At 36.5% G+C, this 24,261-nt stretch overlaps 1 protein-coding gene and 1 long non-coding RNA gene across 2 annotated transcripts in view; one reads left to right on the top strand and one right to left on the bottom strand.

Annotated features, from left to right (window-relative positions):
- The window catches only part of RSRC1 (arginine and serine rich coiled-coil 1), a 398,138-nt gene that overhangs the window by 248,593 nt on the left and 125,284 nt on the right, over positions 1-24,261 (top strand). The gene's annotated exons all lie outside the window — the stretch shown is intronic.
- The window catches only part of LOC140613767 (uncharacterized), a 36,863-nt gene continuing 24,477 nt past the window's right edge, over positions 11,876-24,261 (bottom strand). The window contains exons 4-6 of the long non-coding RNA XR_012014626.1: positions 21,097-21,399; positions 14,278-14,369; positions 11,876-12,612 (exon numbers count right to left, since the gene is read on the bottom strand). This is a non-coding gene — a long non-coding RNA (uncharacterized lncRNA). The remainder of the gene's footprint in view (positions 12,613-14,277; positions 14,370-21,096; positions 21,400-24,261) is intronic.

Raw genomic sequence — 24,261 nt, 5'->3', positions numbered from 1 at the left:
CAAGCCTTGGCAGTCAGTGATATTTTTACTGTCTTCAGAGTTTTGCCTTTGTTAGACTGGCCTACAGTTGGAAACCTTCTCAGATCGGTTTCTTTCACTTACTAATATGCACTTAGGGTTCCTCTATGTCTTTTCAGAGCTTATAGTTCATTTCTTTTTAGCACTGAGTAATATCCCATTGTCTGGATGTACCACAGTTTATTTGTCCATTCACCTACTTGAAGTACATCTTGGTTATCTTCAGGTGCTGGCAATTATGAATAAAGCTGCTATAATCATCCATGCACAGGTTTTTGTGCAGACTTAATCTTTCAACTCCTTTGGATAAATACCAAGGAGCATGAGTGCTGGATCATGTAGTATGAGTATGTTTAATTTTGTTAGAAACTGCCAGACTGTCTTCCAAAATGGCTGTACCATTTTGCATTCTCACTAGCAGTAATGAGAGTTGCTGTTGCTCCACATCCTCATCAGCATTTGGTGTGTCAGTGTTCTAAGATTTGGGCCATTCTAATATATTTGTAATTATATCTCATTGTTGCTTTAATTTGCGATTTCCACATCACATATGATGTTTTACATCTTTCCCTATGTTTATTTGCCCTCTGTATATCTTATTTGGTGATGTATCTGTTAAGGTCTTTGGGCCATTTTTAAATCAGGTTATTTATTTTCTTATTGTTGAATTTTAAGAGTTCTTTGTATATTTGGTTAACAGTCCATTATCAGATCTGTCTTTTGCAAGCATTTTCTCTTAATATGTGGTTTGTATTCTCTTCCTTTTGACATTGTCTTGCACAGAGCAGAAGTTTCTAATGTAAATAGAGTCCAGCTTATCAACTGTTTTTTTTCATGGATCATGCCCTTGATGATCTTATCTAAAGAGCTATTACCATACTGAAGACCATCTAGGTTTTCTCCTATGTTATCTTCTAGGAGTTTTATAACTTTCATTTCACATTTAGATCTGTGATCCATTTTGAGTTAATTTTGGTGAAGAGTGGAACATTTATTTAGATTGTTTTTTTTCTTTTGCATGTGGATGTCCAGCTGTTAAGCACTATTTATTGACAAGACTATTGTACTGCCTTTGCTCCTTTGTCAAAGATTGACTGTAGACATGCATCTATTTCTAGGCTTTCTTTTCTAGTCCACTCATCATTTGTTTTGTTTTGTTTTGTTTTTATAGGATTTGGAACATTTTCATTAATTTATTTATTTTTATTGGAGTTCAATTTGCCAAAATATAGCATAACACCCAGTGCTCATCCCATCAAGTGCCCCCCTCAGTGCCCGTCACCCAGTCACCCCCACCCCCCGTCCACCTCCCTTTCCACCACCCCTTGTTCATTTCCCAGAGTAAGGAGTCTCTCATGTTCTGTCTCCCTTTCTGATTTTTCCCACTCATTTTTTCTCCTTTCCCCTTTATTCCCTTGCACTATTTTTTATATTCCCCAAATGAATGAGACCATATAATGTTTGTCCTTTCCGATTGACTTATTGCACTGAGCATAATACCCTCCAGTTCCATCCATGTCGAAGCACATGGTGGGTATTTGTCATTTCTAATGGCTGAGGAATATTCCATTGTATACATAAACCACATCTTCTTTATCCATCATCTTTCGATGGACACCGAGGCTCCTTCCACAGTTTGGCTGTTGTGGACATTGCTGCTAGAAACATCGGGGTGCAGGTGTCCCAGCGTTTCACTGCATCTGTATCTTTGGGGTAAATCCCCAGCAGTGCAATTGCTGGGTCGTAGGGCAGGTCTATTTTTAACTCTTTGAGGAACCTCCACACAGTTTTCCAGAGTGGCTGCACCAGTTCACATTCCCACCAACAGTGCAGGAGGGTTCCCCTTTCTCCACATCCTCTCCAACATTTGTGGTTTCCTGCCTTGTTAATTTTCCCCATTCTCACTGGTGTGAGGTGGGATCTCATTGTGGTTTGGATTTGTATTTCCCTGATGGCAAGTGATGCAGAGCATTTTCTCATATGCATGTTGGCCATGTCTATGTCTTCCTCTGTGAGATTTCTGTTCATGTCTTTTGCCCATTTCATGATTGGATTGTTTGTTTCTTTGCTGCTGAGTTTAATAAGTTCTTTATAGATCTTGGAAACTAGCCCTTTATCTGATATGTCATTTGCAAATATCTTCTCCCATTCTGTAGGTTGTCTTTGAGTTTTGTTGACTGTATCCTTTGCTGTGCAAAAGCTGCTTATCTTGATGAAGTCCCAGTAGTTCATTTTTGCTTTTGTTTCTCTTGCCTTCATGGATCTATCTTGCAAGAAGTTACTGTGGCCAAGTTCAAAAAGGGTGTTGGCTGTGTTCTCTAGGATTTTGATGGAATCTTATCTCACATTTAGATCTTTCATCCATTTTGAGTTTATCTTTGTGTATGGTGAAAGAGAGTGGTCTAGTTTCATTCTTCTGCATGTGGATGTCCAATTTTCCCAGCACCATTTATTGAAGAGACTGTCTTTCTTCCAATGGATACTCTTTCCTCCTTTATCGAATATTAGTTGACCATAAAGTTCAGGGTCCACTTCTGGATTCTCTATTCTGTTCCATTGATCTACGTGTCTGTTTTTGTGCCAGTACCACACTGTCCTGATGATCACAGCTTTGTAGGACAACCTGAACTCTGGCATTGTGATGCCCCCGGCTTTGGTTTTCTTTTTCAATATTCCCCTGGCTATTTGGGGTCTTTTCTGATTCCACACAAATCTTAAGATAATTTATTCCAACTCTCTGAAGAAAGCCCATGGTATTTTGATAGGGATTGCATTAAATGTGTAAATTGCCCTGGGTAGCATTGACATTTTCACAGTATTAATTCTTCTAATCCATGAGCATGGAATATTTTTCCATCTCTTTGTGTCTTCCTCAATTTCTTTCAGAAGTGTTCTGTAATTGTTAGGGTATAGATCCTTTACCTCTTTGGTTAGGTTTATTCCTAGGTAGCTGATGCTTTTGGGGGGCAATTGTAAATGGAATGGACTCCTTGATTTCTCTTTCTTCAGTCTCATTGTTAGTATATAGTAATGCCACTGATTTCTGGGCATTGATTTTGTATCCTGCCACGCTGCCAAATTGCTGTATGAGTTCTAGCAATCTTGGGGTGGAGGCTTTTGGGTTTTCTATGTATAGTATCATGTCATCTGCGAAGAGGGAGAGTTTGACTTCTTCTTGGCCAATTTGAATACCTTTTATTTCTTTTTGTTGTCTGATTGCTGAGGCTAGGACTTCCAGTACTATGTTGAATAGCAGTGGTGAGAGTGGACATCCCTGTCTTGTTCCTGATCTTAGGGGAAAGGCTCCCAGTGCTTCCCCATTGAGAATGATATTTGCTGTGGGCTTTTTGTAGATGGCTTTTAAGATGTTGAGGAATGTTCCCTCTATCCCTACACTTGGAAGAGTTTTGATCAGGAATGGATGCTGTATTTTGTCAAATGCTTTCTCTGCATCTATTGAGAGGATCATATGATTCTTGTTTTTCTCTTGCTAATATGATGAATCACATTGATTGCTTTACGCCACTCATCTATTTGTTCTTTTGCAATTACCATCCTGTCTTTTTTTTTTTTTTTAATGATAGTCACAGAGAGAGAAAGAGAGAGAGGCAGAGTCTTGATTACTGTTGCTTTATGGTAAGTCTTGAACATCCATCCTCTAACTTTGTTCTTCTCTTTCAGTACTGTCTTGGCTATTCTGTGTATTTTGCCTCTCTGTAACTTTTAGAATCAGTTTGCTGATAGCCACAAGATAATTTGCTAGCTGAGATTTTGATTAGGATTGCCTTGAATCTATAGATCAAGCTGGAGAGAACTGGCATCTTGACAGTGTTGTGTCTTCCTATCATAAACATGGAATATCTCCCCACTTTTTTAGTTCTTCCTTACTATGTTTATTAGAATTTTGTAGTTTTTTTCATACAGATCTTGTACATACTTGTTAGATTTATACTTAAGCATATTTTTCTGGGTACTAATGTAAATAATACTGTTTTTTTAATTTCAAATTCTACTTGTTCCTTTCTATAATTTCATAGTAGTTCCTGGTGTTCTTTTGTCCATTCATTCTTTCTACGTACGTGATCATGTTTCTTTGATTTAATTGAGGTACATGATTATGTTTCTGTAAACAAAGACAGTTTTATTTCTTCCTTCTCAGTCTGTATACCTTTTTTTTCTTTTCCTTATTGCGTCTGCTAGGTCTTACAGTGTGATGTTGAAAAGGAGATGGGACATTGATTGCTTTGTACCTGATATTAGTGGTAAAGCTTCAGGTTATCACCATTAAATATGATGTTAGCTGTTTTTTGTAGATACTCTTTATCAAGTTGAGGAAGTTCCTTTTTATCCTTAGTTTACTGAGAATTTTTTGTATCCTGAATGAATGTTGGATTTTGTCAAATCCATGGATTTGTATCCTGAATGAATGTTGGATTTTGTCAAACCATTTGTTTTTTCTGCATCTGTTGATTTCATTAGATCCTTAATATGCTGTCATATTTAAGGATTTCTCAATATTGACCTATCCTTGTATAACTATAATGAATCCCATTTGTTAATGGTGTGTTACTTTTTAATGTAATGTTGCTTTCCATACTCCTAATATTTTATTTAGTTTTTACATTAATATTCACTGGTTAAAAAAAATGTTCACTGGTTAATAATTTTCTTTTTGCATATTGGTGTTATGCTTGCTTCATAAATACAGTTTGGAAGTTTTTGTTTTTGTTTTTTCATTTTCTTTGCTTAAGAGTAATATTCACATTAGAAGTATCTTTGATAGTTTACTACATTTCCACCCATGAAGCAGTATGGACCTGGTACTACCTTTTTTGTAATTGATAACTCTTTCTTCTGTGAAACTTTATATATTTTGAGCTCTCTAATCTCTAAAAATTTTAATTTTGGCAAAGCATATTTTCCTACTAATTATCCATTTCACCTAGATTTTCAAATTAATTTCTATAGAGATCTGCAAAGTAGTCTCTTATGAGTTTGGTAATTTTTTTCTGTTTCATTGATATTAATCCTTATTTTGTACGTTCTTGTTAGATATTTTCATTATTTTTTAGGAGAATTTTGATGACTTATAATTAGATCTTTCATTTTTCTGTTTTCCAACCCGCTTTAATTTTATTATTTCCATCCTTATACTTTCTTCCATTTTCTTTATTGTTCTTTCTTTAGCATTTTAAGTTGGGAATTTAGCTGATTTATTTTTATTATTATTAAGGCTTTTAGTTTCTCTCTATTATTGCTATAAACATATTCCATAAATTAAGTATAGTGTTCTATTATTATTTTTTAGAAATTCTATGATTTTGGTTTTAATTTCTTCTTTGACCAAGGAATATTTTAATTTTCAGGTTAAAGGGTTTTTTTGCAATTCAGTTTCATTATTCTAATTTCATTATGTGTTGACTTGAGTGCTTTTGTAATATTCGTACTTAATGGAACGTACGAAATTTTTTTCTTTCTGTGAATGTTCCATATACACTTGATATCTCCTATTTGCAGAATATAAAATTTGATACATATTTATAAATATTTAAACCTTGTTATGTTTCTTTTTAGCTCTTTCTTTTTTTTTTTAAGGTTTTATGTATTTATTCATGAGAGACACAGAGAGACGCAGAGACCCAGGCAGAGGGAGAAGCAGGCTCCCTGCAGGGAGCCCAGGGTCACGCCCTGGGCTGAAGGTAGATACTCCACCACGGAGCCCCCAGGCGTCCCAGCTCTTTTATATCCCTGCCTTTATTTTTTGTCTAGTTTACTAGTCTTACACTAAGAATGTATTGATATCCCTGATTATCAGCCTGTTTCCACCTATACTTTGTTGAACACTCTGTCATTTCTACTTTATAAAACTAAAACTGCTATGGACTTGGGTGCATGGAAAGAATTAACTATCATTTCTTCATCTTGAATTGTTTATTTTAGCAGCAAAAATGCCCTTTTATGTCTGATTCATGTTCTTATGGTTTGAAACCTACTTTGATTTGAACCCAAATCCTGCTGTATTATTCCCATTTGCTAGAACATTTTGCCTATCTAACTGATTTTTAATGTTCCTGAATCATTTTATGTGTGTTGTGTGTACAGCATATAATTAGGTCTTGCCCTTGTAAGTTAACTTGAATATCTGTTTAATAGTTGAATTGGACCTGTTTACTTTATTGATATGAGTAATATGTATGGTGTATATTACTACCTATCATACCATTTTTGAGTTAGTTCATTATGTTTTCCCTTTAATTATTTTGTAAGTTTATGTCTTTTTATTGTTAACTCTTGAAAGCACTTAATGTTTATCCTATTGGCTTTTCTCTGTTCTTAATCTTACTAATCCTTGTATGTGTTATCTTGGTTTTATGTGCTATTACTATCATGCTGTTTCTTTTTTATGTTATTTGCTAATTTTTGATGTAAGAATTTTAAAATTTTTACGTGGTCAAGTATATCAATCTTTGTATTAATCATATTCTTTTCATCCATATTCTATTGAGTTTAAGCGTAGAAAACTACCTGGAGTTAGCCAAACTGTGCGGTTAAAGATACAGTCCTTGAGACTACCAAGTCTGTTGAAGTTGTCTGACTGTAACTGCAAGTACAGAGCTTTCCCAAAATCACCTTCAGTTTCAATGATGCTTTACCAAAAAGACTCAGAGATGTCACTGACAACTGTTGTTCTCATCGTCACATTTATTACAGGGAAACAATATAAATAAGAACCAGCCAATGGAAGAGACACGTAGGGCTGAGTTTAGGAGGGTTCCAAAAGCTCCTGTCTTCTTCATGATGTGTCACCTTCCAAGCATCAGTAAGTGACACTAATCATGAAGTATTGCTCTTGAAAGCTTCAGTGTCCAGAGATTTTAATCCAAGCATCATTACATAGAATTGATTCATTCATTCATTCATTCATTCATTATTTGGTTAAACTCAATTTCCAGCCCTATTCACTTCCAGGAGGTTGGGCCGACATCATGTGGTCCAAAAACCTCTCTAATTAGGTAGATTTTTTGGCTTAGCCAGTCCTTATGTACCATGGCCAACCCCCAATGCTACTACCATTGTGTGGGTGACTGCACCTTTAGTTACCTCAGGAGAATATATATATATATATATATAGTCTTCTTCACCATGAATGATGAGGACATTGATCACTCTGGCTTTCCAGGTATTAAAGACAAAGATCAGATGTCTTTGGACCAGGCCACTTTCTTTACTCCACAAGAGCCTTTCTTTTTTTTTTTTTTTTTTTTTTTTCTCACAAGAGCCTTTCTTTTTCAGCTATTAAGTATTCAACATTTTCTCTTGGTCATTGTTTTTATATTTTTATGAATATTTTATCATTAACTTTTGAGTCTTTCTGGAAATTACTCTCAATGCTAAAGACAAATTATTTTTTTTCTTTGCAAAGAGCTAATCAGTTTCAGAACCATTTGTTAAAAATTCTTATCTGCTGATTTTGGTGCCTCATTTATTCTGGATACCTAGTTTTTAAACTTTTATCAGATTAGCTAGGGTAAATTAAAAATAATAGTAGAAAGTACTCAAGTTACACGTGTAATTCCTGACAAGGAATACCGACAAATTATAAACAGCAGACAAAGGATCTCAAAAACTATTAGACTCTGCATTTACTGACTGGCAGTGTCTCTATATGTGATTTCTGAAGGATATTGCTATTTTACATCCCAAACTTCACTTGATGTTTTGATATTCATAACAATACTATAAGTCATCAAGGGAAAGATGAAGAAAGTTTGGCAATATTCTAGAAGACATGAAGATTAACCAAAATGCTGTATGTTGACTAACAAGGAAAGATATCTATGAAATAACTGAGGGGGGAAAAAGCATCTTGCAAAAACAGAAGTATAAGATGTCAACATATATATATTTATTTTTTTTTGTAATACATTGTGTGTGTGTGTCTGTGGTAAAATGCATAGAAAAAGTTCTGGGAAAATATCCTCCAAACTGTGACAAGGAGGAGAATAATGGTAGTGGTAGTGTGCCTTTATTTCCTTTGTTTTTTTTTTTTTAGAAATAAGTTTGTATTTCTTTTATAATTCAATATTTTAAAGATAATATACAAGTTTATAATACACTGTAGGAAGGTCTCAATCACAAGTAATTTACATGTTGCAAATTTAATAGGTTGGCTATAAAGATTTAAATCATAAAATTCACTCCCTGTAGATGTAGGTACATAGTATGTGCTTTTTTTATAGTATATTTAGTATTTAAAAAATTCTGTGGAAATTATTGTGGTTTCTTAATTAAGAAAGATTGTTTTAAGTTAAAAAAAGTCATTGTAATGTTCACCATGATAGCCTCCAGACATATGTAGCTATTGAGCTCTTGGAATATGGCTAGAATGAATTAAGATATCCTGTAAGTATAAAATACACCCCAAATTTTGAAAACTGAGCATGAAGGGGGGTGCCTGGGGGGCTCAGTGATTGAGCATCTATCTGCCTTTGGCTTAGATTGTGATCCCGGGGACCCTGGATCGAGTCCCACACCGGGCTCCCCTTGGGGAGCCTGCCTCTCCCTCTCCCTCTGCCTGTGTTTCTGCCTTTCTCTCTGTGTCTCTCATGAACAAATAAATAAAATCTTAAAAAAGAAAAAAAAGAAAAGAAAGAAAACTGAGCATGAGGAAAGTAAGATGCCTTATTGATAATTTTTATATTGACAATATTGAATTTAAAATATTGGGATATATTGAGTTAAATAAAATACAGTATTAAAATACAAAAGAGGTCATAAATTGTATCTTATTTTATATGTAAGTGATTTATTTATGTGCTATTTTTGTTTTCATGAAGTAGCCTACTCATTATAGGCTTCTCATTATAGACTTCTACTAAGGAATTTTATCTTATATTAGCAAAAGTAATTTTTTACTTTCCTTAATCTAGAAACCTGCAACTCAGCAGGTTAGGACTAAGAGCTAAAATGAGGGAATCAGAATAAGAATCAGGAGTAGATATCAATAAATTTTCATCAGCCCATCAGTAGGACATATTAAAGGTCCAATTACAAATTCAGGAGTAGAAATAGTTACTGTGGAGTTGCCTCAAGCAAAGACTAAATTTCCTGAGAAATGTTGGTAGGGAGACACATGCCGAGACACACTCACAGCCAGTATTAAGTATTAAGCTAACAGACTACAGATTATGGACTGTGCCTTAGACCTCCAGGCTCTTGGGAGGGAATTGGGAGCCAAAGATGGACAAGTGTATGGCTTAGGGTGATAGTAGGAAGTAAATAACACAGAGGCATAAGCAGATAATTTAATGAAGGGACTATTAAAAGGGTGAGGTAGGTTTAAGGAGAATCATCAAGATTCCTGCCTAGCAATACCTGTGAGTCTTTACCACCCCTGGGTCTAGTGAGAGAAAGCGAAGAGAGCTTATTGTGACAGACGCCATCCCAACGGAAATTGGGCCTGTAGAAGAGAATGGCAGCCACTGTCCAACCCCAGGCCAGCAGGAAAAAGACCCTAATCTCTCTTTCCTCTTGCCCTCTAATTGATCTGCCTTCAGTGTTATCTGTTAACCAAACCCAAACTGCAGCAGAAGGGCAAGGCCCTATCTGTTGGGGCCCATAAAGAGCACCAGCCAAGTTTGGGGCCGAGAGGTGGTCAGAGATCAGGAGGGCAGCCCAGGCCTATCCAGCGCAGTGCCTGATAGCTGCTGAGACAGTCAGCAGTCACAGAGAGTCCTAGGAGAAGCCCTGTTAGTGAACGTAGAAGAAAAGAGAAGGTACAGGGAGAATTGATGTCTTTTAGTAATTAAAAAGCAGTGACATTTGCTTCTTTTTCAGTTGATTGTTCCGGGGTATTTCCAAAATAATGTAGAACAGTGCACGTTTTACTGTCACTAAATTTACTTAATCGGAGTTTTACATGATAGAATACTTTTCGTTAGAATTTATTTGAACAAAAATAAATTGTGCCAGGGCTTTTATTGAGCAATGGAAATATAAAGATTCTTTTCTAGGATACTCTTTCTGCCTACTTGGAGCTCAAAGCCCAGTACAGGACAAAAGTCTGTCGACACAACATTGCATAGTACTATAAACAGTCCATCCATTTTTCAAATCTTTGAGGCCTTACTAGGTGTCAGGTGAAGTTCCAAAGTGCAGTAGGAACATAGGAGTAACTACCTCTGCCTGAGAAATCAGGGAAGTCGTAACTTTAATATTGAGGAGCATACTGTTTGGTACTCGGTTTTCCTTACCTGGTCTCCTTATAAATCACAGGCATTAACAACTCACTTGCAAAAGGAATGGTATCAACCTGAGTAATAAAGTCCTTTTGATATAGTTATTGAAAGAGTATTTATCATTGCCTTATTAAATATGGAGAAATAAGTGTGCCATTTTTTTTCAAATGGTTTCATTTGCTCATGTTTTCTTTGTTGACCCAAATGAATGAAATTAGAATAAACAATCTCTAAGTCATTTGTAATCATGAGCTGATTAATGGAGTTTGGTTTCATAGCCATTATTCATTCACGAACACCTGATATCTTTCCCATAAACAAATTGTGTTTGTCCAAATTAAGAAATTAAATGAAGCATTTGATGAGTTTATGATTGACCCTTCTAACTCAGAGCCCATTAGTCAATGTCGTTATCATAGAAAACTGTTTGACTAATGTGCTGTCTAAAGAAGCATGTGGATTTATTATGACTTCTGATTAATGCTTGCTGCAAGCCAAACTACTAGATTATAATAATTTTTTGATTCTCATTTTAGCAGTCATTGAAGAATTTTATCTCTGATGAAATGCGCTTATGTCCCATTAGATTTAGAGATGATTACAAGGTATTGAGTGAAAAAGTTTTTAAAGGAGTTATATATTTCTGAAAGTGTATACAGTATATACTTTAGAAAGATGTTTTTACTTGAAGCAGTTTGGCTTTTTTTTTTTTTTTTTTAACTTTGTGGGCATCATCTTTTTCTTTGAGGATTATGAGCCATTATCAGGTTTTTTTAAACTAGTACTTACTAAGAAAAATTAGAAAAATCATAATGTATGAATTTCTCACATTTTAAATTTTTTTTTAAGATTTTATTTACTTATTCATGACACACACACAGAGAGGCAGAGAGGCAGGCAGAGGGAGAAGCAGGCTCCGTGCGGGGAACCTGATGTGGGACTTGATCCCAGGACCCCAGGATCATGACCCAAGCCAAAGACAGACACTCAACCACTGAGCCACCCAGGAGGCCCTCTCACATTTTGTTTAAATTAAAACAAGTCTTGGTAGTTTTAAGTATTTATTTGAAGTCTGTAATTTTTACTTATTTAATACATTTAAGTTTTGCCAGTAAAGCAAACCCATGTTTACCCAATTTATTCTCATTATAAAGTTAGAATAAGAGTTTTACCTTTAAGCTCTTCAGCAAACTAGTAACAGCTAACCCACTGTTAACATGGGCCTTGAGCGTGGTTCCTGCTTGAGGCTACACTGTAAGACTACCACGCTATTAGGAAGAAACTAAGGACCACAAATATGACTGGGGATGTGGTGGGGAGTAGGTTTTAAAAGTTGGAAATAGGCACCTGGGTAGCCCAGTGGGTTAAGCATCTGCCTTTGGCTCAGGTCATGGACCCGGGGTCCTGGGATGGAGCCCCCCCATCACATCTGGCTCCCAGCTCAGTAAGGAGTCTGCTTCTCCCTCTCCCTCTGCCTGCCACTCCCCCTGCCTGTGCTCTCTCTCTCAAATAAATAAATAAAATCTTAAAATAAAACTTGGAAACGTTGGCTTTATCAGAATCCATCTGATGAACAGTGTTTACAAGGCAGATATGTAGGGTTTATAGTCTTTACTGTGAAGTTAATTGAATTATATGCCTCTTAAAGTACAGAAGACGGAAGCAGCATGCTGACTAGAATGAAAAAGTTTTGGGGGGGAAAAAGTCCTTCTGATTTCCTTTTTACTATGCAAATTGTAATGATCCACCATTTTTTCTTGTTCACTTTCTGATTTTATTAGAAACATTAAGGAAACAAGCACCAGATATGCTAAGCACATCACCCATATTATTTCATTTAAATTAGAGCAGAATATAATCATGATAACTAAGAGAGCAAGGAGAAAGGAGAATATCATTTTTTTTGTTTCCCTAAAAGTCTTAACATTAGCCAAAATTAGAAATGATTTTTCTCTCAAGCTAGGTCTTACTTTGATTGCTCTAGGACATCAGAGAAAAAGGTCAGTTAGGTTTTTACTGATCTTATTCCCTATGTACAGTAGTGCTAAGGCTCCTGCTTCCAAGCTTCTGCCCAAAATGGGATCTTTTCTGACCATACAGTTGAGGACCTCTGGGTTGACATATCACTTGAACAAAAGGGCAGACATAAAGGGGTTTGTTTGCAACTCAAGGCCAAGATCTGAGGGTGTACCTGAGTTAACACCAAGTTAAAATTCTCTTCATTTGTTAGAGGTTCTGTGGTGAAGTAAAACGCAACCTTCTTACCTCATTTTGGAAATTCAGATGCTAGTTCTTTTCTTTTATGAAGCATATTAGAGAAGTCATTGTAATCTTCAGACAGTTATATGTCCTCCTCCTGGGGTATTGCAGGGGGGCAGTGGAAATACACTTTATTAATCCTGTTGATTCTCATCAGTACAGAAAAAAATTATTAAGATGACCTTAAAGGACTCATAAAACTAACATGTATTGAGTGTTTGCAATGTGCAAAGTATTGCATTAGGTGCTTTCCATATTTTATAACACTTAGTCCATATTCTTATGAAGTTTTTTAAGTTATATCTTAGGAGATCTAAATATATCTTTTAAGTTTATGCACGAAAATTTACTGTTTAGTTTGGAATGCAATGCAGAGCCAACAGTTATGTTGCTAGATGAATCAGTAGCAACAGGGAAATATTTACTCCCAGGCCTTTAGTCCCACAGAGAAGATATCCAAAGAGCCACTTTGGCAAAATAGTCTGAAGTAATAAAACTGAATATAATGGAGAGGACAAGGGAGGTCAGTGAAGGGACGTTTTTTCTTTTTTTAGTGCCTGCTATGTGTTTATAATTACCTTAATGTAGCACAAAGATAGTAATTGAGTGATCGGACAAAGTGGCATTAATAATATATACATATCTATTCTGTATAATTCTGAAATACTAGCTTATTACTTGTATTTTGTTTGTTTTAAAGATCTTATTTATTTATTCATGAGAGACACACAGAGAGGCCGAGACACAGGCAGAGGAAGAAGCAGGCTCCATGCAGGGAGCCCGACGTGGACTCGATCCCGGGACCCAGGATCCCCCCCTGGGCCAAAGGCAGGTGCTAAACCACTGAGCCACCCAGGGATCCCCTGGTATTTTGTTTTTTAAAGTGAGATATTATTATCTGTAATTTATCCTCAGATGCATTTCACCTAAGACCAGACCAGGGTAAAGGGCATTTCTTGGCTACGTTATTTGTCCCTTTCTCTGAGATAATTGAGGGAGGAGGTCCTAGTTGAAATAAATTATCTTGGAGAAGAAGTTAGGCCCTTAGAAAGCAGGTTTGTCTCTGGAAGGAGAAAAAGGGAGGTGAGCAGTGGAAATCTGCTGGAGAAAGGAAAGTGGTCAGTATCCAAGAAGGGCTGGGACCGGGCTTGCAGCCTGCCCTGTTTGCCTCTTGTATCCTCTAGCTATGGACTGAAAGGTATCTTCATGGCCCCCTATTCATATGTTGAAGCCCTAACCCCCAGTGTAATGGTATTTAGGAATGGGGCCTTTGGGAAATAATTAGATTTAGATGAGGTAACAAAGGTAGGAACTTCGTGATGCTATTGATGCCCTTCTAAGGAGAGATACCAGTGAACTGGCCCTGCCTGCCCTGCCTACCCTGCCCTCCTGTTGGGGCAAAGTGAGAAAATAGCTGCCTCCAAGCCAGGAAGAGAGCTCCGGTAAGAATGTGACCGTGCTGGCACCTTGATCTTGGATGTTAATCTCCAGAGCCGTGAGAAAATCAATTTCTGTTGTTTAAGTCACTCAGCCTGTGGCATTTTGTTATGACAGTCCAGGCTAAGACATCCCTGGCGCATCTATCCTTTTTCCTAAGGAGCACCCCCCCCACCTTCTCCTTGCCCTTTTGATTGGAAGATGACTTTCAGAGACCTGAAAGTAAATTGGATCCAAATCAGTTCTGGAGGAAATTCAGATTACTTTGCCTCACCAGTAATACAATAACCCAATAACTGGGAAATGCAACTTAAGATAGTCATACCTTACGAGGGTTTTTAAATGGAGATGAGGAGAGAGTTTTGTCTGTGGCCAAATTGCTGTCTGTTGTTGGAGTCTCATTCAAAACATAACTTTCTGGAAGCATATCAAAACACAAATCACATTTCATTTTTTAGAATAATGGAAAAAACAGTATAACATCAAGAAAAATACTAATGTTTTAATCCTTCAAAATATTACACAATTTTGGATTACTGAAAACCAGAATTGTATATAAATAGTTACAAATAGGTCTTTTTTTTTTTTTTTTGCATGGCAAAATTATGCACTTTTATTTTCTTAATTATAATTTATGTTTTTTCAGAGTCTACAATTTATACTGGAGATATAAGTTATATTTTTCAAAAAGAAAAATACAGCTTTCCATCTCTCTGTTTCTCTCTTTTTTTATTAAATAGGCCTTCTTTAGAGCTTATAAAGTTACTGCATTTTATAGGTTTGTATTATTATCTACTAAAGAAAAAGGTGAAAGTTTAGGATGAACATGATCAAAAAAATCAGAACAGATAGCTTTAGGTTGAAGAGATAGTAGTAGTAGAGTGAATCCTTTGTATGTCTTTTCCATTTGTCTTAAGGGGCCAGGGATAGGGATTATGTGCTTAATGTATGTGTATTTTTACAAATAAGAAAAATATTGCTGTATTGGAGTTACTTTCTTGTTTTACTGTCATTTACTTCTCATTAATGTTCTAGCCTAAAGATAACTAAGCAATTAAATTTCGTATTCAGTGAATGGATTATCACCACAGTTTTATGGCTGTGGAGTTGTTCATCATCAACTTTTTCTTTCCTTGAGTTTAGAAATACTATAGAAATTGGAATTTGAGTTCCAACCAGTCTATTTCGCCCCCCCAAGATGGAAGTTGGCCCTATTTGTTTGCATATTCATTGGCTGAGTTTTTTTTTTTTTAAAGCTCTATCTATCTATCTATCTATCTATCTATCTATCTATCATCTATCTATCTATCTATCTATCTATCTATCATCTATCTATCTATCTATCTATCTATCTATCTATCTATCATCTATCTATCTTTATCTATCTGTCTATCCATCCATCCATCCATCCATCCATGAGAGACACAGAGAGACAGAGACTTAGGCAGAGGGAGAAGCAGGCTCCTCACAGGGAGCCCATTGTGGGACTCAGTCCCAGAACCCTGGGATCATGACCTGAACCAAAGGCCAAGGCTCAACCATTGAGCCACCCAGGTGCCCATATTCATTGTTATTTTTTTATATATACACTGTTTATTCTTTCTTTCTTTGCTTGCTTGCTTTCTTTTATTGGAGTTCAATTTGCCAACATACAGTATAACACCCAGTGCTCATCCTGTCAAGTGCCCCCTTCAATGCCCATCATCCAGTCACCCCATCCCCCCGCCCACCTCCCCTTCCACTATCCCTTGTTCGTTTCCCAGAGTTTGGAGCCTCTCATGTTCTGTCTCCCTCTGTGATATTTCCCACTCATTTTCTCTCCTTTCCCCTGTGATCCCTTTTCACTATTCCTTATATTCCCCCTATGAGAGAGGCCATATAATGTTTGTCCTTCTCAGATTGACTTGCTTCACTCAGCATAATACCCTCCAGTTCCATCCACGTCGAAGCACATGGTGGGTATTTGTCATTTCTAATGGCTGAGTGATATTCCGCTGTATACATAGACCACAGCTTCTCTATCCATCATCTGTTGATGGACACCGAGGCTCCTTCCACAGTTTGGCTGTTGTGGACATTGCTGCTAGAAACATCGGGGTGCAGGTGTCCCGGTGTTTCACTGCATCTGTATCTTTGGAGTAAATCCCCAGCAGTGCAATTGCTGGGTCGTAGGGCAGGTCTATTTTTAACTCTCTGAGGAACCTCCACACAGTTTTCCAGAGTGGCTGCACTAGCTCACATTCCCACCAACAGTGCAGGAGGGCTCCCCTTTCCCCACAATCTCTCCAACATGTGTTGTTTCCCGTCTTGTTAATTTTCCCCATTCTCACTGGTGTGAGGTGGGATCTCATTGTGGTTTTGATTTGTATTTCCCTGATGGCAATCAAGATAAAAAGCCTCTGCACAGCAAAAGAAACAGTCAACAAAACTAAAAGACAACTTACAGAATGGAAGAAGATATTTGCAAATGACCTATCAGATAAAGGGCTAGTATCCAAGATCTATAAAGAGCTTATTAAACCCAACAGCAAAGAAACAAACAATCCAATCATGAAATGGGCAGGCAAAAGACATGAACAGACATTTCTCCAAAGAAGACCTACTACACATGGCCAACAAACACATGAGAAAATGATCCGCATCACTTGTCATTGGGGAAATGTAATTCATTGTTAGTAGCCTAATTGTTTAACTTCCCTGAACCTTTCTTTATCTAGAAAATGCAGACTTAGAAAAGAGAGATGAGGAATAGTTCTTCCACATAGTGCCCTGCCCATCCTACTCCCTTGTCTATTTGCAATATCTGTATGTTTATGATACAAAAATTTGGAGCTAGTCACTTATTTGGGAAATTACATAATCTTAAATTCCCTAATCAGTTATTTAATGTAGTTGTCCGAAGACTGTAGTTTCAGTCATGTTTACTAGATCAGGAAAAAAATTGTTTCATTACCTGTCATAGTGAAATCATAGAAAAGAATGACTTCATTGTCTATAGCAGTACATGAAATAAAAATGAATATTTGAACAAATAACAGTGAACTAGGAAACATTTCATTTATGGGGGGAAAAAACCAACAACATGAAGTACATGCTATTTCTTTGTTTATATAACAAAATGTAATATAACCCAAACTCACATGTGACATACATTTGTTGGTGACTTTTTCATTAAGAAAAATAATGTTTGATTTAGTTTTCAACCAACATTGAGAAAGTATGCAGAAATTGTAATAGTCCTGGCTGCAAGGTAGACTGAAAGAATGTATTGTCATATTTATAGCTTTGGGATAAGATAAAATCATAAATTATAGTGCTCTCTCTAAAAATGGTGTCAGAAAAAAGAAATAATACAGAAATTTTATATCCTAGATTATACAGAGACTAAATTAATGAATCCTAGAGGTCTTTGAAAAGGAAATTTTTTGTTTTTTAAACTTTCTGCCTCTTATCCCAATTGAGTATTTCTTTTGGAGCACATAAAGTGAACATTCATTGTGAAGTTATATATGTCATATGTTACAGATTTTTAGAATTCACCAGAATTTCCATGTATATTTATCATTTCTAAGATTAACTGTTAAGGAGAGTTTATAGTATGTCAACTGAATTATTACATAAATATGACCTCTGAGTAATTAGGCAAAGATCTACTTATATATATGCCTCAAATAAAAATATCAGGACTATCTGCTAAACCTGTCTCATTCTCTGAGTACTACAGGCAATTAAAAGCCATTTAATCACATACAATCATCAAAGTATCTAATCAGAGAGGATTCCCACCTCCATTTGGTTCTTTTCTATGGCTTTGGGTTCTAGATCACTCCAACTTTTGACCTACAATGCAGATTAAGCAATTTGGGGATTTTATTTATATATTCATTTTTAATTTTTTAAGGATTCTATTTATTTATTCATGAGAGACCCAGAGAGAGAGAGGCAGAGACACAGGCAGAGAGAGAAGCAGGCCCCATGTAGGGAGCCCGACGCGGGACTGGATCCCAGGACCCCAGGGTCGTGCCCTGAGCCAAAGGCAGACAATTACTGAGCTGTCCAGGGGTCCCAATTTGGGGATTTTAAAAAGCATGTTGGAGTTTGGTAAGAAATAGAAAGCAATCTATGATCAAATAATAGTGATAACAGTCTTAAGGTAGTTCCTTTAGCTTATCAAAAATATTGTGTATGTTAAGCCAACCAGAATGTGTAAGGATGAATCATCCATACCAAACTGGTGATCTACAGTGTTTGCATTTAAAATTCCATAGTTTGTCACTGGATAGGATGCCTTAATATCTTTGTTAATTATTTAAACTACTGTGAAATAAGGTGGGAAAAAAACTGTATTTTCTATTACAGAAAATACTTTAAGTATTGATATTGCTTATATTTTAAATCCAGACAAATGTCAAGATAACCTTTAGCATGTGACCAAGGATAAAGATAAGTAAGGATTTAGTTTTTTTCCCTTTGTATCTTAAAAATTTATGTTAAAAATAAAATCTTGACTTGATGCATAGTATGTTTTGTGAAATGAGCCTTTGCAAAATTAGATGTCTATATGTCCTCACTAGAGGTTATTAATACATGTCTAAGCCATGTCTGGTGTCTCAAAGACATCAATACATACACATGCACAAATACCCACACATACACTAAAAATGGCCATGGTGATAAAAAAGAATGCACAGAAATGTTATCTATCATCTTGGCAGGCTAAGAAACTTCATTTAATGTGCTTGAAGTCAATAGCAAATAAGTATGAAGAAGTGAAATAAAAACTAGATTGGGAAGATTTACCCAGCACAATATTCATGTTTGTTGATCTTTGTCAGATGTTAGCTGACTGCTATTGATGCTTCCTTTACTACTCAAATAGATATTTTTCATCAAACATTAATATAATGTAAAATTTTCTTGATTAATTTTCTCTCTGGTTTTCATTAAAATTGGAGATAAATTATTTTATTTTTAAGAAATTAGTGCTAGACATGAAATCACTTTATACAGTGTATTGAATTTTAATATATTTATAGAAAAATGATCTATATATATTAATAGTAATATCACTCTACATTTATGGATTATGCTACCATTTTTAAAACATCAACCCTTACATTATTTCATGTATCTCACATACTGTCATGAAATAACTAATTCAGATATTAATATTCCCATTTTTAAACATGAGGAAATAAAGCTGAGAGAAGTTGCAGGACCTGTCAAAGGTCTCGTTGATTTAAAATGGCAACATTACTAGGATCTAATCACAAATATACATATACTTGACAATTTACCAGGCATTATGGGAGACAAAATCAGTCTTCAATATGATCTACCCAAGAAGTTTATGGCCAAGTTAGAGGAACAGATACAGACAGTTACATAACCCAGTTCTTTGTACAAATGAGCGGTAAGGACAATGGATTATAGAAAGAATGATTAGCTCTAACTAGTGAAATTAGGGAAGAATAAATGGAACTTGGCATTAAAGGCTGATTTTGCCTCCCCTTCCCTTTGAACTCCCTAGACATTTCACTTGTCCACTGAAGATTTCCCTACTAATCATAAATTTACATCACTATTTCATCAATTGTATATTTTTCTAGAATTCTTGTCTCTCTCAAAAAAGACACCATCACTGCGTTTCCCAGATCTTTTTCTGCTGATCAGTCTCACTGATATGATTGGTGGGGTTCTCTTAGTAAGAAAGCAAAGAAAGTACAATGGGTGGCTTAGTTTTTTAAGCGTCTGCCTTCAGCTCAGGTCATGATCTCAGGGTCCTGGGATTGAGCCCAGAGTCAGGCTCCCTGCTCAGTGCGTAGTCTACTTCTCCCTCTGCCCCTTCCCCCGCTCATGATCTCTCTCTGTCCCTCTCAAATAAATAAAACCTTTAAAAAAAAAAAATTACTCCCTACAATGAACAAAGACTTAATATGTTCAGTGATTTTTGACTCAACAATAGGAAAGGAGAGTAGTGTGACTTCTTTCTAGGTCGTGTTTCCCAACCCTGTAGGTCCTACTAGTTTCTTTCTATGATAAATATTTTGTAGCATCTGCTTTACTTTCCCAAAATAAAATGTTGTAGAAAATATAAGTTATTTGTACACACAATTTTACTTTTTTTTTTTTTTTTAATATTTTAAGTAATCTTTACACCCAATGTGGGGCTCAAACTCACAACTCCAAGATCAACTCTTGCTTTTCCTACTGAGCCAACCAGGCACCTCTATACACACAATTTTTAAAAATAAATAGTTTCCTCACTAATTTAAGGGAGACATGAAACTCTTGGTTTTGGCTCAGGTCATGATCTTAGGGTCGTGAGACCAAGCCCTGAGTTGGTCTCTGCACTCAGCACAGAGTCTGCTTGAGATTCTCTCTCCTTCTCCATCTGTCCCTCCTGCTCATGCTCTCTCTAATCAATCAACCAATCAATCATTAAAAAAAAGAAATCACTTTCTTTTCATGTCTGCCTAGTAGTTGCATCATGGAAAATTCAACATGAGTTCAGCCATGTCAAAAAATACTTTGTGGTTACATGTAATTAGATTCCAAACTCAACTAATTATAAAAAGCCATGTCTTTTCATCTACCCATTTTCATCTACATGTATGTCTGGTAAGGCATTCAAACGTCATGTGGAACAGAGGATAATTCTTTCTAGAGCAGTGCAGGAACTTTAGAATCCTTGACCTGTGCCTACTTAATGCCACATGTCTCTTCCAAGTCACTCCAAGTAAAAACATCATCACAAATCTCCAGAGTGCCTTAGGGACAGTTACCATGCCCATTGAGAATCACTGTTCGAGAACTTTGTTTCCCTCTGGGTATCTTAATCTAATCTAATAAATATGCTTAGGCAAAATTTCTTCAAATAATGGATTTGAGTAGCAGTCTTCCTATAAAGGATTGATTATGGGATGGTAATCTCAGGGCCTGTGGCCAGAAACAGAGATTTCCCAGTCCTTGAACACCTTCTGTGAGGTGACAATTGGAAGAGTGTTAGGTCAAATTAGTGCCTCAAGGCCTAAAGCCAAAAGGGAAATACTATACCAGAAGTCCTTTCATGGACGAATAGTGAATTCAGAACTACAAAATTGAGTTCAGTAAAGTGGAGCCTGGACACAGCCAGGTTTATTACCTGCACAGCTATTGACCAAGCTGGTGATCTTGGGCCTGGCCTGAGCCTTCCAAATGGGGAAAGTGAGCAATCAAGAAAGTTGGAGGAAAGAGCAGCATGTGTCCATGTTGTGGCAGCTCCCATGTAACACTTTATGTAACAGTAGAAAAGATCTGGGGCACCTGGGGGGCTCCGTGGTTGAGCCTCTGCCTTGGGCTCAGGGCCTGATCCAGTCCCACATCGGGCTCCCAGCATGGAGCCTGCTTCTCCCTCTGCTTGTGTCTCTGCCTCTCTCTGTGTCTCTCATGGATAAATAAATAAAATCTTAAAAAGAAAAAAAAAAAAAAACAGTAGAAGAGATCTTAAAATAACAAACCCAAACAAAGTCAGATTGAAAATAAGTAAGTTAAATGTAATGATAGTATTAACAAGTATTGCTTTTTGTAGTATCTGCCTTACTAGGTATTTATAATTTACTAGGCATTGTACTGACCACTTTACATATAATGTCTCCTATCTTACAACAATTTTAAGAAAAAAATAGAACAATATTATTGTCCCCAGAGTACAGATAAGGGCACTGAGAAGTAAAGAGGTTGATTAAAAGTCAGGCATGAGTAGTATTCATGAAAGTGATTCATCAAAGAACATGGTTATTTCTAATTTTAATTTATTAAATTGTTTATCCTGTGTACAAGAGAAATTTATTTGATGAGTGGATTTGTGTGCATTGTAATTTTGGTACCCACATGGTGATATTACCTGAAAGAATAAATGCTGGCCCCCGAATATTCAAGAATACTTAATGTAAATGACCCACTTTTTCTTTTGTATAAAATATTAAGTATATTACAATAACTCTCCCAAATTGGTTACTGTTATATATACTTTTTGTGTAATAGATCTATCTTTAAGGTGCAAATTACAATTGCATACCTCCTCTGTATAGCTACATGAAAGTTAAATGTAAGGGGTTGTCATTATTATATAAAACACAAAATAGTGTATACTAATATTATGAGTTTATAATATATCACAGTATTCTCTATGATAGTATCATTGTGGCATTTATTTTTTAGAACTGTTATTTATTTCCCCTTCCTTCTTCCCAAGAGAGGCTATAGCTTTCACAGTTTTTTGTTTTGTTTTGTTTTTCCTTTGTACTTTATAAGCATTTATTCTCTTTATCTCTGTTCCACCTATCTTTTTGGTAGTTTAGCATTATCATGAGTCATAATTGGTATTTATGAAAAAAAACGTAGTAGAAGAACATTCCTTATCACCTTCTGGTATTGTTTTTTTTTTCTCACCTCAGAGCTTGTAGCAAGGGAACATTCTTCATATGAGGGGTTGAGGATATCTATGCCGAAAATACCGATGAATTGCCAGGAGAAAGGGGCACCTGGGTGGCTCAGTGGGTTAGGCATCTGCCTTGAGCTCAGGTCATGATCCCGAAGTCCTGGGACATGTCCCCTGGCAGGCTCTCTGTTCAGTGGGGAGCCTGCTTCTGCCCCTCCCCTGCTCGTGCACGCACGCTCTCTCAAATAAATAAATAAATAAATAAATAAATAAATAAATAAATCTTAAAAAAAAAAAACTGCCAGGAGAAAGAAAAGATGTGCTTCTGCACTTAGACTTGTACTAAAAGTAAAAACATGAGGAGCTAGAAGTGAGACCCTTTCTCTTAAACTCGGCTCTTTGTCTGCATACGGATCTAGCTAGCTAGCTACGTACCTACCTACCTATCCATCTACCTACCTACCTTAGCTGGCTAGCTGCTAGGTGGAAGTAAGTATTCCCTTGCCAGGAACTGTCTCTGGGATCTCTGCGAATTTATTGTTGACAGACAGAACTTTAAAGTTGGATTACTCACGGGCAGAAAGGGTAGTGGGTGTCAGGGAATGGAATCAACATGGCCCAGGCCTAATCCAAGACTTTGGAGAAGTAAAATGATAGACTGGTACTTTGACTTAGTACCCGTATTTTGTGGGTCAAATCAGAGTGAAATGAAGCTTTGGCATTCCAAAAATGTCTAGTTTCAGATACTTTTCACAGGTTAGTGGAGGCAAGTGCAATGAATTATAATATAAAGTATGGATCATTTATAACATAAAGCACACCTAGAGAGAAATAAGCCTTATTAAACCAGAATTCTGAAAAAGTTCACTGTTTTCCTATTTTGCCCATCTAGAGAACCTTGACACTAATGGTAAGATAATATCTCTTCTGTTAGCTGAAGGAAACTATACTGTGGAAGGGTTCTTTGAGATGAAGATGACAAAAAGCTCTGCAGGGAATGACTGAACTCGCCCTCTACAATAAAACTGACTCCACATACCTGTATACAGCGTTCTACAAATTTACGTGGAATGAGTTCTGATACCGATTGCTGCTTTTCCTTACTAATTAACAAGGGCAAGCCTTTTAGTGCTGTAGTTTATTTATTTTTTAAAGATTTTATTTATTTATTCATGAGAGACACAGAGAGGCAGAGACACAGGCAGAGGGAGAAGCAGGCTCCACGCAGGGAGCCCGATGTGGACTCGATCCCGGGACCCAGGATCACGCCCTGGGCTGGAGGCAGGTGCTCCACTGCTGAGCCACCCAGGGATCCCCTAGTGCTATAGTTTAGAGGATAATTCTGGTCTAGCCAGGTCCTTTTCTGTACATGTTGAACAGTTATTTGTTTGTTAGTTAACCGTTTTGCACCTTATTTGGGCAGCACAAATCCAGAACATTTTCATCATCGTAGATAATTCCAGTAAACATCTAGCTCTAGGGCCTGTTCTTACCCATTGTGAGCACTACCTCCTCTTCCGCAGAGTTAAGGAGGGGCTACGAATACTGCAAAATGGGAGTAAGTGTGGAGATGTTCAGATTTTACTTCATACGCTTCTATATTATTTGGTTATTTTCCTCCATTAAGCAAGTACTATTTTTGGAATTTAGAAAATTAGTCTTCCTTCAAAAGTAGACTAATGAGGAACGGAAGATACTGATAAAGGGCATCCACACCCAGTTTACTAATCTTCTAAATGATGGAATCTCAGAGAGATATTTTTATCAGGTTTGTCAGCAAATACTGGAATTTACCTTTGTAAAGATGTACTATGGAGTCATCGTTGGCAAAGATGTTTCATGATTCCTCTCTGGATTTTCAGAGAAGGAAGATATCACCAGATTGAC

This window comes from Canis lupus, chromosome 22, assembly GCF_048164855.1.
Source record: "Canis lupus baileyi chromosome 22, mCanLup2.hap1, whole genome shotgun sequence".
Taxonomy (NCBI): Eukaryota; Metazoa; Chordata; class Mammalia; order Carnivora; family Canidae; genus Canis; species Canis lupus.
Note: the sequence above shows the minus strand (reverse complement) of the source record. Positions and strands in the feature narration are given on the sequence as shown.